The 13,719-nt window shown below is 37.4% G+C and overlaps 1 non-coding gene across 1 annotated transcript; it reads left to right on the top strand.

Moving 5' to 3' along the window:
• Positions 1 to 7,626: 7,626 nt before the first annotated feature.
• LOC121040358 (U6 spliceosomal RNA) lies at positions 7,627 to 7,735 on the top strand. Its single transcript, XR_005795244.1, has one exon. It is a non-coding gene; the product is annotated as a U6 spliceosomal RNA (small nuclear RNA).
• The last annotated feature ends 5,984 nt before the right edge of the window (positions 7,736 to 13,719 follow it).

The following is a 13,719-nucleotide window of genomic DNA, read 5'->3' on the forward strand; positions in this document are numbered from 1 at the left end:
TAACGGTCATAGACCTGGTCACCATAAAAGGATACCACAAGCACTCTCTGTTTGGTTAATTGGCTGTTACCAGTTCATGAGATGACATGCACTTCTGATAATTCAATGAAAGCTGGAAACCCAGGCTTTCATATGAAATTTGTTTCTGATGTTGTAGCTCTTTGATGTTTTCAAATTATACCTGAGTTTGGATGCTAACTTTGGCAACTAATTATTTTCTGATGGCTTTAGACATGTCATTTAACTTCTCTGAGCCTTGGTTTCTGCAGTGGGTAAATGGAGCTAATCACCTGTACCTCATAGAATGATCGTGCCAACTGAGGGAAAATATTAAGTATGTCATATATTAAAAGTCAAAAAGGATAGATGTGGTAGTTGATGGGAAGATAGACCAGAGCAGTATCCAACTTGGGTGGGGCAAACAAGGCAGTCAGTGTGATCACCAGTAGGACAGATATATGCCATCGATGAAGTCATTGAGAGGATCCCACTAAGGGTGGAGTCCTTTACGTCTAAAATTTCTTTTTAAGGTTGGTAATCAAGGAAGAACAGTTTTCCTGAGAGGAGTTTCACAGGGCAGCCCACTAAAGAAGTGTAGTTTAGAGGTACAGAGGGCAGAAGAAACAGCAAGAAGAACCAGAGCGGGAAAGAAGAGATTGTGATGAAAATAACAAGTTCTCAATCTGTCCTGATCAGTCTCTGTCTGGGTGAAGCATCTAAAAGACCCCCTAGCTAACTGGGAAAATCTAGTGATATGAAGACAAAAATCTAGACAAGGAACATAACCAGCATTGAGGCCAAGACCCTGCTTCTGGTTATCTGTTTCTAGAGTGAGGAGAAATGGGTACATAAACAATACCACTCATCTGAAAGATGTGTGAATTATTATATTCATGCTACATGAACTTTTGGAAAGAATCCACCCCCAGGCTATTTCACTTATCTCTTTTGCCCAATATTTTTACTTTTTTATTTCACAACATTTATGATAAACATTTCAAGGAAAACATAACTGACTTCATTATTCAGAATTTATGGCCTCAAAGGAACTTCTGATCATTTTCTTGGTCCTTGACTTAACACTGTAAGGTCGCTGTCAAGAGAGTTTCTATTGTCACCTAGGGAGACATAGCCTTTCTTTGGAAAATCTGTGGGGACTATCTCTTTTACTACTTTTCTACAATTATTATGAGAAATCCCTAGTGTCTCATTGAGGCTAAGCAGAAAAATTATGTTATGCCAAATATGGAAATGTGGTAAGTATATTCTGATGATGTTGGCACACACTGATCAATGAATATCAGTTCCAACTAATTTGCTATTTGAAATCAATAGAAAATTTACTGAACACTTATGGTTAAAATCCTTTTCTAAAAATAGTTATCTTGAAAACCACCTTCTAACTGAGTACTATTTGTGAATTATCACAATGCTTTCTGTCAATTTGTTGTTCAGACAAATTTATTTGGGTAATTCTCTACAAAGAGACATCTGCTTTCTCTGTATTCTGTTGAAGCTAAATTCTGATGACCTTCAGGGCCAATAAGTTTCTGATATATGGTGGCTGAGATGGGAGTGGACTCTAATTGCATGTCTAGAGAGGGACTGCTGGATTACATTAGTGAATATATCAGTATTTTATGGAAATTCAAGAGTATCCAAATGACTTAGTTCACAGAATAACAAAAACAAATCTTTTATTTGAAAATCGCCCTGGTCATTTGGGTTAATTGAGTCAGTTGACGCTCAAGCTCTCTGAAACAAACTGTTAGAAAACATTTTGAAAAAGACCCAGGAGTGCAGTAGAATGTTAACTTACACTTCAACTCCGACATATCAAAGGAGGAGAAATACATATTTTAAGTGAAGGACCTCTGAACTATTTAAAATTGATGCTTTCCCTTACTTAGTCAAATATTTCTTGTCCCAGTTATTTACTGGATACACTATATGTGACATATATAGAAGGGTTTGGTCTAAAAATACTCAGAGCCTATTATTTCTGGAGGCAGAAATATATAATAATTGTAATACTGTGTGATAAGTGCATTGCAATAAATAATAGGAGTAATCAACTCTAGGGTGTGGGGGAGGTAAATGTATCAGTCAAGGTGACACTTGGGCTGCGTCATGAAGGATGATTTGGAGTCTTATTGGTCAAAAAGATGACATAAAGGACAACCCAGACAGAAGGCACAGAAAGTAAGGATGAGAGCAGTGCTCAGAAATTTCTTTTGAAAGGAAACAGTATTTTTAAAAAATATTTATTTACTTTTGGGAGACAGAGAGACAGAGTGCAAGCAGGGGAGGGGCAGAGAGAGAGGGAGACACAGAATCTGAAGCACACTCCAGGCTCTGAGCTGTCAGCACAGAGACTGACACAGGGCTCGAACCCACAAAGCAAGGGATCATGACCTGGACCGAGGTCGGATGCTTAACCAACTGAGCCACCCAAGCACCCCAGAAACAGACAGTATTTTAAGCTTTGTGTGCCATACTGTATCTGATGCAACAATTCAAATCTTCTACTATAGCATGAAAGCAGCTATAGATAATTCAAAGGAGTGTGGCTGTGTTCACTAAGACTATGTGTTAAAAAATAGACATTGGGCTGAATATGGCTCATGGTGTAGCTCACCAATCACTATCATAGTGGATTTTTTCCTAGAATATACCTCAACAATTCTTTTAGTAGTCTCAACCTTTCAATGTCAAGCTGGACTACAGAAAACTTCCCAACAGGCTGTGGCAATTAGTACCTGGTCCATTCAGGTCCCCACCTGTTATCCCCATCAGAGTTCCTGCCACCTCAAGGGCACTAGATTTGTCCACATTCAGAGCTCCACATTTCCTGTAGGACCATGGAGATCTCATAACTCCTAAAGGGTCATACCTCTCTCCTAGTCATAAAGTATCCTGCCTCCCTTATGTGCCATCTCAGATGTTCCAGTTTAATTAACTGATGACTGGAGATTTTGTGAACCAAAGGCCTTTTAGGATTTGTCTTCCTAGCCCAACAACTCCTGTTCATCGTCAGACAACATCCCTTTTATAGTCCTTGGGCCAGATTTCTCTTTTTCATGTTCTTGGCATGCCTAAAGAGTATCTGCCTTCAGTAATGAGCTGAAAATCCTCTTTATCATGAAGGTTATCTTTGACCCCAGTTAAATTTATGTCTCCTGGGTTTTCCTTCCTCATATTATGCATTTCTCTTCATAATCATGATCTATTACTTTTTATTAGATATTTATATTTATTGGCTTGCAATATTTCTTGTGCTCTTTTATAAATCAGTGAGGGCACAGATCTTCTCCATTTTATTCCAAATTGCCAACCCAATGAACATTTACAGATGCTTTGAATAGGATGTGATGAATCTGAGGAGATGCTGACTTAAAAGAAAGAACAAACTATAATTATTTTAGCTCTAACTTTTTAGTGATTAAAGCCCAGTCAATGTAGAATGTTGGATAAAATGAGTAGAAATATGTAAAAAAAAAAAAAAAAAAGACTATGGCAAAACATGGAAAGCCCACAACATTAGAGAAGAAACTGAGAATGATAGGTCAGGGAAGCAAGTCCAGGAACAACAGAGGAGAGTAGCACATTCAGCTGACGAAGGAAAACATATTAAGGAAAAGCGAGCAAGTGACACAGCCAAAGGCATCAAAAAAGCCTAGTTGGTGTGGACAATCATTAATCTTTGTCCTATCTATCTATCATTTATCTATCTGTCTATATATCTATCTAATTAGAGAAGAAGAAACAGTTCTCCTTTTAAAGTGAACTGATATTGAACATGCATATACATGTGGAATGACTCTTGGTTTCCACAGTCACCCTCTTTTAAGGGCGTCATTATGAACTAATATTGACGATAATGTTAGGGAGGTGTGCTTCCCAAGCATTCTCTTTTATCCATTTTTTATATGTTATATCTTCTTTGTGAAAGTGAGGCTTCTCTTTCAAAATATCAATTTCTCCTAATAATATGGGCATAAAAGTCCATTATTTCTTTCACTTATATCTAGCACTAGTGCCCGGCATGTAGCTCTTTATTTACTAAGGATATAAGAAATTCACAAAAGGATGTGGCTCCTGCCCTCATGAAACTTACATTCCAGTGGATACGAGATGAAAACAAAACAAAACAAAACAAAACAAAACAAAACTACAAAATGGACTTTTTACATTCAATTACAGTAAATGCTATGAAAAAGAGATATAATTTAAGGAAGTGCCAAACAAGAAGATTGGGACTTGGAGAAATGAAAAATAGGACCATGCTAGGTAACAGGGGTGAGAATAAGTTGAAAATTATGCTTGCTAGGTGAAAGTGTCTATGAGTCCCAACAAGGAAAAGCACATTCAAGGAACTACCAAAAGACTGATACAAATAGAATAAAGAAACTGAGGGGGAGAGTGGTATGAAATTAAGCTAATCTGATAGGCAGGGGCCACAATAGATTGTGACCATGTCTGTCTTGTATGGAGAAGTAATTAAGCTATGAGAACAGAGGCAGGGAAAGCCACCTGGATAACTACTGAAATACTCTAGGCGAAAAACAATGCTGCCTGGTGCTTGTTGTGAGGACGGACTGATATGGGTAGATTAATATGTGTCAGAAGGAAAAGTTAAAGCGCCTGATGTTGTTTTTGGATCAGTGATATAATACCTGTATTCAGTGATTGCTCTGGCACAGAGTAAGTCCTCGATAAAGGTTAACAAAATTGTAATTATTGTAATCAATGCAGGATCCTGAAGCTTATTGACCTACAGAATATGAAATAGTTCTTGAAATTTGCTGCCAGGTGAATAATCATCTCCTGATATCAGGAGACTTGACCCACTAGATGGTTTCTGGGCATCCTTCAAACCAATTTTGAATGACATTCTTTGCAGGGTCACCCTTTTTTCCTGCGGAACTTGCACTCTGCCTCTGCAATGGTGTAACCTTTCACAATTGAAGCAGGGGTTGCTATTCTATGCTGATCCACAGATAAAAATGTAGGATGCATTTCCTGGGTTCAGCTGCCCCTGTTGCTAAGGGCCCAATGACTCTGTCTTCAATAACATATTTTTACTAGAAGCTTCCCTTTATTTCCTTTGATATGTAGTGCTGAAATCTCATCGAGGGTCAAATTTCATTCAGGCAAAAGTCCCTTTGGAAAACTTCACTTTGAGTTCCATATTCTAGCTACACCATCAGTAAGTTAACTATGAACGTGCTCTAAACAATGGTGTATTGACAGCATAGCTTTGAAAAATGATTAGCAACAACCACAATAGAATTTGAATTAATTAACTGGGGAATTTACAATTTTTAATAACGACTCTTGTCCATGGCAATTCAATAATTTCTTTATATCTTGCAGTTTTACATCAGGCTGAGCTTGTGAGAAATCTTAGGAAGGCCTTATAAATGACGGCTTAAAGTGAGTGCTCACCTATTAAGGCCCTGATTTGTATGCTGGCGGGAATATTGCTGGATGGACAGAAAAAGTCTGGATTGACTGAAAGATCAAGAGAAACTGAAAGTCTTCAGTGGATGGCTTCTGAGCTGATAACATTTAGCCCGAATTAGCCTGATTTAAATCTATGTATATATAAATCCTGGGAAATAAGCTTGTAGACCTTAAAATACCACACACAATCATTTAAACTATTTGGATTTTTCAAATTCCAAGGTGGTATTGGAGAGTGAATTTTTGATCTTTTACTACGTTTGCTCTTTAATGAGATTTCATTTTATCATTGTCAATAGTTCAGAATAAGCCAATCTTCTTTTTTAAGTTTTTTTTTTTAAATGTTTGTATTTGAGAGGATGGGGGAGGAACAGAGAGAGATGGAGACAGAATCCAAAGCAGGCTCCAGGCTCTGAGCTGTCAGCACAGAGTCCAATACAGGGCTCTAACTCACGATCTGTGAGATCATGACCTGAGCCCAAGTCGGATGTTTAACTGAGTAAATAGAAACCCCAGAACAAGTCAGCCTTATAAATGCCAAATAACAAGAGTTGTTCGCTGAGTGTGATCAAGCAGTTGGGGGATGAGCATCCCTTCCATGAACAGTTCTTTAATGAAGTCAAAGTGACTCAAGTAGGCAAAATCCTAAATTACTGTGATTGAATACAATAAAACTACTAGGAGGAATTAAATTAATATGGCATATGTTCCCTCATTCAAAATAATCATTGAGCTTCCTCAATGTTCCAAGAACTATTCTAGACACAACAGATGCAGCAGTAAATAAAACAGAAAAAATCCTTATCCTTTGGATCTTACTTTCTAGTGATGACAGACAGACAACAAATAAATGTATATATGAAGAGGGTTGTCAGGGAAGACCTCACTGAGAAGGTTACACATGAACAGAGATTAAAAGAGGGATCAGCCATGTGGCTATATAAACAACCGAGGGATATGAAAAAAGAAAATTGCAAACATTAAAACTTTGAGGAATAGCCAGGAGGTGAGCGTAGCTGAAGCCTAGTGGAAAAATGGGAAGTTAGCAGAAGAGGAGATCATGAGATGAGAGAAGTAACCAGAGTTTTCATTAAGTAGCTATTTGAAGACCACCATAAGAATATTTCCTTTTACAGTAAATGAAATGGACACTGCAACAGATTAAGAATCATCTCCAAATCTTTGATGTGCCTTCCACGGAGGTAGGGAGTAGGTCCCTTCCTTTGAAACTGGTTGGGATTTATAACTGCTTTGACTAACAGAACACAACAAAAGTGGCTCTATGCCAGTTTCTGGGCTCAGGTCTTTACAGACTGGCAGCCTCTGCTTCCTGTTATTTGGAATACTAATTCTTGGAGGGCATCATACTCTGAGAAGCCCAACCCATGTGGAGAAACCATAACAGGCGATCTAATTGACAGCTAGCTGAGCTCCCAGTCAACTGCCAGCATCTACTGCCAGCCAGGTGAATGAGTTACCTTGAACATCCAGCCCATCAAGCTTTCAGATGACTTCATCCCCAGTCACTATCTGTTAGCATTCAGCACTTGCATAAAAAACCCAATCAGAGCCACTCAGCTAAGACCAGTCAACACAGAGATTCAGGAGAGATAATAAAAAAAAAAAATTGTTAAAAACCATGATACTTTAATTTGTTATGCATTAATAGATAGCCAAACAGTATTTATTACAGGTTTATTATTGGAGTCATGATCTGACTTAAATTTTAAGAGGGTCACTCTTCTTGCTGTATTAAGAATATAGGGCAGATAAAAGTAAAACTAGATGAATTAGTTAGGAGGCTGGATAAATAATCCTGACATAAGAGTAAAGCATGTAGACCAGGGAAGTTAAATATGAAAGTGAAAAGAAGGAAACATATCTGGATATGTTTCTAAGGTAGCGATAACACATTTTGTTAATGGGTTAACTGTGCAGTGCAAGATAAATAGAGCAGTCAAGAATGATTCCAAAATTTTTGTTCAGGAAACTAAACAAGCAGATTTGGCAGTGAGCAGAAGTGACAGAAATTAAGACTTTGGTTTGTGGGATGTTAAGTTTGAAATGCCGATTAGACACATATATAGACATATCAAGTGGGCAGTTCTGTGTATGAGTCTGGAGTTAGGTAAGATTGTCATTCCAGAGACAGACATTTGAGCACTCGCTTCGGCAGTACGTACACTAAAACTGGAACGAAATAGAGAAGATTAGTATGTCCCCTTTTTAAGGATGACAGAGACTGATATTTGATAGTCATCAGTGACTACCAAGAAAGAGTCCTAGAGATTATGCCCTGGGACACTCCTACTTTAAGCGACTGGAAGGAAGAGAATAAACCAGGAAAGAAGATTGAGGAAGAAAGGCCCATGAGATAGAAGTGACATAATGAGAGTCAGGGCAAAGGAAGAAAGTAAATAAAGATGAAGGATGGGGTGACAGTCAAGTGATGCTGGCAGGTCAAGTCAGAGGAGGACTAAATTGATCAGTGGACTTCACAACATGAAAGTCATAGTGACCTCTACAAAGTAGCTCCAAGGAGTGGTAGAGGCAAAAACCTCTTTGGACTTGGTTCAAAGGAAAATGGAGAAGAGGAGTTAGAGACGTAAGCATAGACAGTTCTTTCAAGGAGGTTTACTGTTATAAGGCAAAGAGAAAGAGGGAGTACAGCTGGATGAGCAGGATGAAGAGAAGTAGAGAGACTTTTGTATTGTTTTGTTTTTGTTTTCTAAGATGGGACAAGTAACAGTATCTCTGTATGCTGATAAGAATGATGCAATAGAGAGAGAAAAAAATGTTGCAGGATTGAGAGAGAAATGCCAGAGCAATGTCCTTGAGGGGAAATTTTTACCACCGGTGTTAGGAGAGATGGCAGAGTATGTTGAACTGATGCCACTTTGTGAGGACATGTAATGGTGAGACTGTTGTTAATTTTCTAAGTGAAACAGCACACAAGGTCATCAGCAGAAAATAAGATTGGGAACCATTATGTGGGATGCTTGCGGAGAGAAAACAAAGTATGATATAGTTTTCTGGGAGAGAGGGGAAACCATTAGACCAGGAAAATGTGCTCTGATCACTGGGCAGTATTAGGGCCCACTTGATATTAGTGATCATGAATTTAAAATGAGACCAGCCAGCATAGCTTCTAGTCTCCAATCATATTTAGCTGTGTTGGCGAAGATGCAAGGTAAAATTTAACCAGGGCTAGCATTGTAAATTAAGTAGAATAAAGAAACAAAAATGTTGTGGGGGGGGGGTGCGAGTTGAGACTGTGTGCAGGGGAATGATTGTAATGATTGTCCATGAATCTGAAGCTGGAATTTTACTATTATTTTGCCATAACATTAAACACACACACACACACACACACACACACACACACACACACACACACACCTTTTCATTATGCTAATATAGAGCTGGAAATCTGAGTTCTACTAAGACTTCTCTTTGCTGGACCATCTAATTTCAACAAAAGTCTCTAATTAATTTAATCCACATTTACTGAATACCTGGTCTGTGGATGATAAAAGATGATGGGCAGAGAGCTTCTGAGAACAATTCTGTTGCAAAAGCAAGAAAGGTTGATTTTTGATACTGGTTACAAAGACATTATCTTACTCTGGGAATTCTTTAGTACTCATTAGAGAGGCATTTTCATGACTAGGATTTAGCATCCACTTAGCATTCATAGTGGGCTGAGACCTTTATGGAAAATGTAAACAAAATTCTCCCTGCTTTTACGGAGTGTTACAGGCTACCCTGAGCTTTTGTCAAGTACCTAATAAAGACAAGATGAACTTGTTCTAAATTGCTGTTGTAACAACGTGAGAACTGGGATTTTGTTACTGTAAAGTTTAAGAAGTACTTTGCAAATAAATTCAAATCTAGCCAACAAGTTCACTTCTTCAATTAACTTGCTCCAATAAAGTTTACTTCATCATGAAGCATATGCTTTCCTGGAATCCCCATAATGCTAATGACTCCCCCATTCATCATTCCTAATTCCTTATCAGAGGCATATTGCATTTTCTTCTTATAAATCTTTATTCTGATCAAAGAGTCAATTAAAGAGAGATTAATCTTTTTCCAGGTAGGAAATTTTCTCATTGTTCAACTCAAATTGTAATTACACTTTTACTTTCAAATCTAGTACTAGAGGCTAGAAAAAAAATTACATAACCTACATAATACCATTACCAACACCGCCATTTTGTACTGCCATTTGCTTTTACCTTTGTAATACTGCCTTAAATAACTCATATATTCTCCTTCTTTCTCCTTATATAATTTGAATCACAGTGGGAGTTTTCTCAAAAGATTTATATTCCTTGAATAAATAGTGGCCGAGTGTTCTTGCTAAACTTGTAAATGTCTCTTTTCTTCTCTGAATTTGACTCTCTACTTTATATTGTATTCTTGAACTATTTTACTTGCAATCTTTCCTAAATTGCATTGTGACAGTTCAGACTTGAGTATTCTTTTGAAGACCTATTTTCTCCTGAATAGATATAAATATAACTTGAAAGCAATGTTAAAGCCTGTTTCCTCCTACAAGCTTTGAAACAAAAATCTGAAAGTGTGCCGTACAACATCTGCCTGATGGGCTTCCTCTTCTGGGTATGCTAACGCAGATTGTGCAAACTGGTGCTCCAGTATTAAATGACAGAGCCCAAGTTCTATTGTCAAGCACCTTCTCTCTGTTGATTCTCAAAACAGGTTCCACTAAAGTGTTTTCATTTGGGTCTGAAAGGAACCTTGGAAGAAACCTTAGAGATTTTGAGTTCAACGCCCTAATTTTTCATATGAGCTAGGAATTTTGAGACTTGCCCAAGCTTATAGCTTATAAAGCTCATTCGGGGACCAACAACCCCTAATCCATTTCTTGATTTTCACTTCAATGTTCTTTCTGGTACACCATACCAGAATGAATAAATAACCACACCACTCATGTCTGTGCATTTTATAACTCAAATTACACTGATGGAGTTTAAGATTGTACTGATAGCTGGGCTTTTGGATACTTCTAATTTATGTGACTGTGGCTTAATTTTAGGAACATCTATAATGAATGTCAGTTAGATGTTCCCTGATAATCAGAAATGTCTGGTATGCCAGTTGGCCGGGATTGGTGGTAGTGAAGGTGAAAGTTAGGAAACTATTATAGGAGTGATTAAGAAGCTTCCCACAAGTAATTTATTCTTAAGTGAGAGAAAGTCAAGAAATAGAAAAGTTCTAAAAATTGTGGGTCACAATTAGACAGGGGTTCTTATAACTGTGGAATAACCAGCATTCAGACTGACCTCTGAGCCAATCTGTTTACAGAGGTTTATAATAGAGAATGTTGTTTCAACATTCTTAGCCATACCTTGGAGATGCAAGGTACAACCAGCAGTGTTGCATTCACAGGGATGCAAAACTTATGGTGTTAGGTATTGGCAGCTTTGGTAGGGGCAATTGGTGCCTTTGCCATGGGCTGTCTTGTTGTTCATGACAATGACATCTCTCAAAGAAGAGAACTAGAATTGAAGAGAATGAAAGGTGTGAATCAACTCAGTAATTACAAGGACTCTAAGAGCATAAGAATTGCCCTCTGTAGGACACTCAGAACATAGAAGAAGCTCAGATTTTGTGACCTGTGTAGAGCCTGGGTCAGGCACATTCTGGTATTATGAATCCCCAATCTGGTATGTCCTAAAAGAATATGAATTCTCCATCATTATGATTTGGAACACTTAACCGGGGGTACCTATTGATTAATGATAGCTGGTAAATTTGAAATACTACTGAAGGGAATCAGGCAAGTGTCAGCAGGTTACAGGACCTTATCTATCAGGAGAATGAAGAATGGGGGTAAAAGAGGCCATTACTTTGCAGACTTTTCATCTACGAAGCAGGACATTTGAAAAATGTGTGCCTGCTTCTGGTGCAGGTATTCTAATCCTGATATGAATGCCATAAAACTGAGATACCTCTTTTTTTTTTAATACAATGAGTTTTCTAACAATGAGATTTTTCTTTCCTAACATATATCATGTTTATCTGAATCCTAAAGAACTTAGCTAGCTGAGAAAAGATTGGAAGTTCCTGATATTCAGAACAAGAAAATCGATATAAATTTGGCATGTAATGATAAGCACGTTAACATTTTTCTTGTTATGTTTATGTATTCATTCATTGATCAATTGATATATCAGTTTCTTTCATTTTTTATAAACACAGTTTAAACATTTAGTACCTGTACATGTGAAGAAATCTCCCTTCATATAAATAAATCTACTTGCTTAATATTTTAAATTGCTACAGTCTTTTTTTTGAAGTTTCTTTATCTATTTTGGGAGAGGGGGGAGACAGACAGAGAGAGAGGGAGAGAGAGAATCCCAAACTGGCTCCAGGCTTTCAGCATGGATCCCAACACGGGGCTTGATCTCATGAACCATGAGATCAAACTGAGCTGAAATCAAGAGTCAGACACTTAACCGACTGAGCCACCCAGGTGCCCCTAAGTTGCTACATTTATATGTCTCAAAATAATACTGGCTTGTTAAAACATTAAAACAGCCACACACAGTATGGTAATGATAATGATAATCACAGCTGATGATTATTAAGTGTACAAGGCAATGTATCTACTATACTTCATACCATTTAATAATTAAAACAATATTATGGCATTATGAGTTAAAATATTTTATTTCCATTTTACTGAAGTACAATTAAAGAAAAAACTTGCCCAAAGTTACACACATTCAATAAGCTTCAAATCCAGATTCAAAGTCTTACTCTAATTCAAACTATATGTATAAAGATATGTTAGTACAAATAAGCAAACTCCAAGCTGATGAAAGGACACTACAAAGAGATTCAGAGGATTAGAAACCATTTCAGGAGGATAATGTCTTCAGGGAGAGTTTACAAGAAGGGAGAATTGTCCTTCCTAAGGACATTCCTTCAGACTTTTTGCAGAGAGGTAAATAGTTATTTTGAAAATCTATAGAAGAATTTCATTAGTGTCCTCCTGTCGTTATGAGTATTAGATGAATGATTAGTGGCATGCACTATGTTGATAACCATTAATTGATAAGCTCTCAACAATGCTTCATTCAACACCTAATTTACTAGTTAGTTGCACAAGTCACACTAAAAATACTCAAAATAGCTATTGAGCTGGAAACTAAGAATATTAGCCAACACTCGTGTCTAGGAGGCATTCCTACTGGGGAACCACCAGTCTGTAGCTCAGAGTCAAAGCTTTGAAACAGAATAAGGCTTGAGACTCATGAAAAAGGCATTTACATCTCTGTGATAGTCCTGAACTGAGAGATCCTATTCCTAGGCCCACCTGAAAATTTTACTTTCACCCCCACTCAATTATCAGGAAACTACTTTCCAAATCACAAAAGAATCGCTTATGATTTCATAAATTATTCTTTTTGCATCCAATTGGCAAGAGATTCATTAGTACACACCATCACTGACTGTCCTTGCACTGGTTAAATTCCTCTTACATCCAGAAACAAAATTTGCAATTGTACTTGTCCTCAGGTTGAATGTGGGAGATGTGAATTGTATTAGCATCCAAGTGAAAGTGAAAAGAATCCATGTGCTGATTGAAGAGCAAATAATAAGCCTGGTGAGATCTGTTTGCTCAGAATGAATAATCAGAGGGGAAAAGAAAGGAAGAAGGAAGAATTTAAAAACTTCCCAGCCTAAAAGGAGGGGCACTTCATCCAAAAGATTAAAAAATAGAAGTGATGGGGTATGTGGCTCAGTCTGTTAAGTGTCCAGCTCTTGATTTTGGCTCAGGTCATGATTTCATGGTTCATGAGACTGAGCCATGCCTTGTGCTCTGACCCTGACAGCCAGAACCTACTTGGGATCCTCTCTCTGTCTCTCTCTGTCTCTGTCTCTGTCTCTCCCTCTTCTTTCTCTCTCTCTCTCCCCATATTTCAAAATAAATAAACATTTAAAAAAATAAATAGAAGTTATAACATGAGACAATTTTAATGATGAGCTGTCAAAGAGACTTTTTAAAATACATTAGGTGCTCCAAGCAAACAGGTTCAAGTGCAAGGATCATAGGAAGACACAACACTCTTCTAGTTTTTAGGGTTTTGTTTTCTTTTCCCTAAAATGGGAATTTTTTTCATTACTTTTCTATTGATTGATTAAGCTCACTTACACATGAATATTAATATATTAATATTCAATATTCATTATTAATATTTTATTAGTCTTACCGACGTTGCA

Source organism: Herpailurus yagouaroundi, unplaced genomic scaffold (genome assembly GCF_014898765.1).
Source record: "Herpailurus yagouaroundi ecotype Mexico unplaced genomic scaffold, PumYag 28, whole genome shotgun sequence".
Taxonomy (NCBI): Eukaryota; Metazoa; Chordata; class Mammalia; order Carnivora; family Felidae; genus Herpailurus; species Herpailurus yagouaroundi.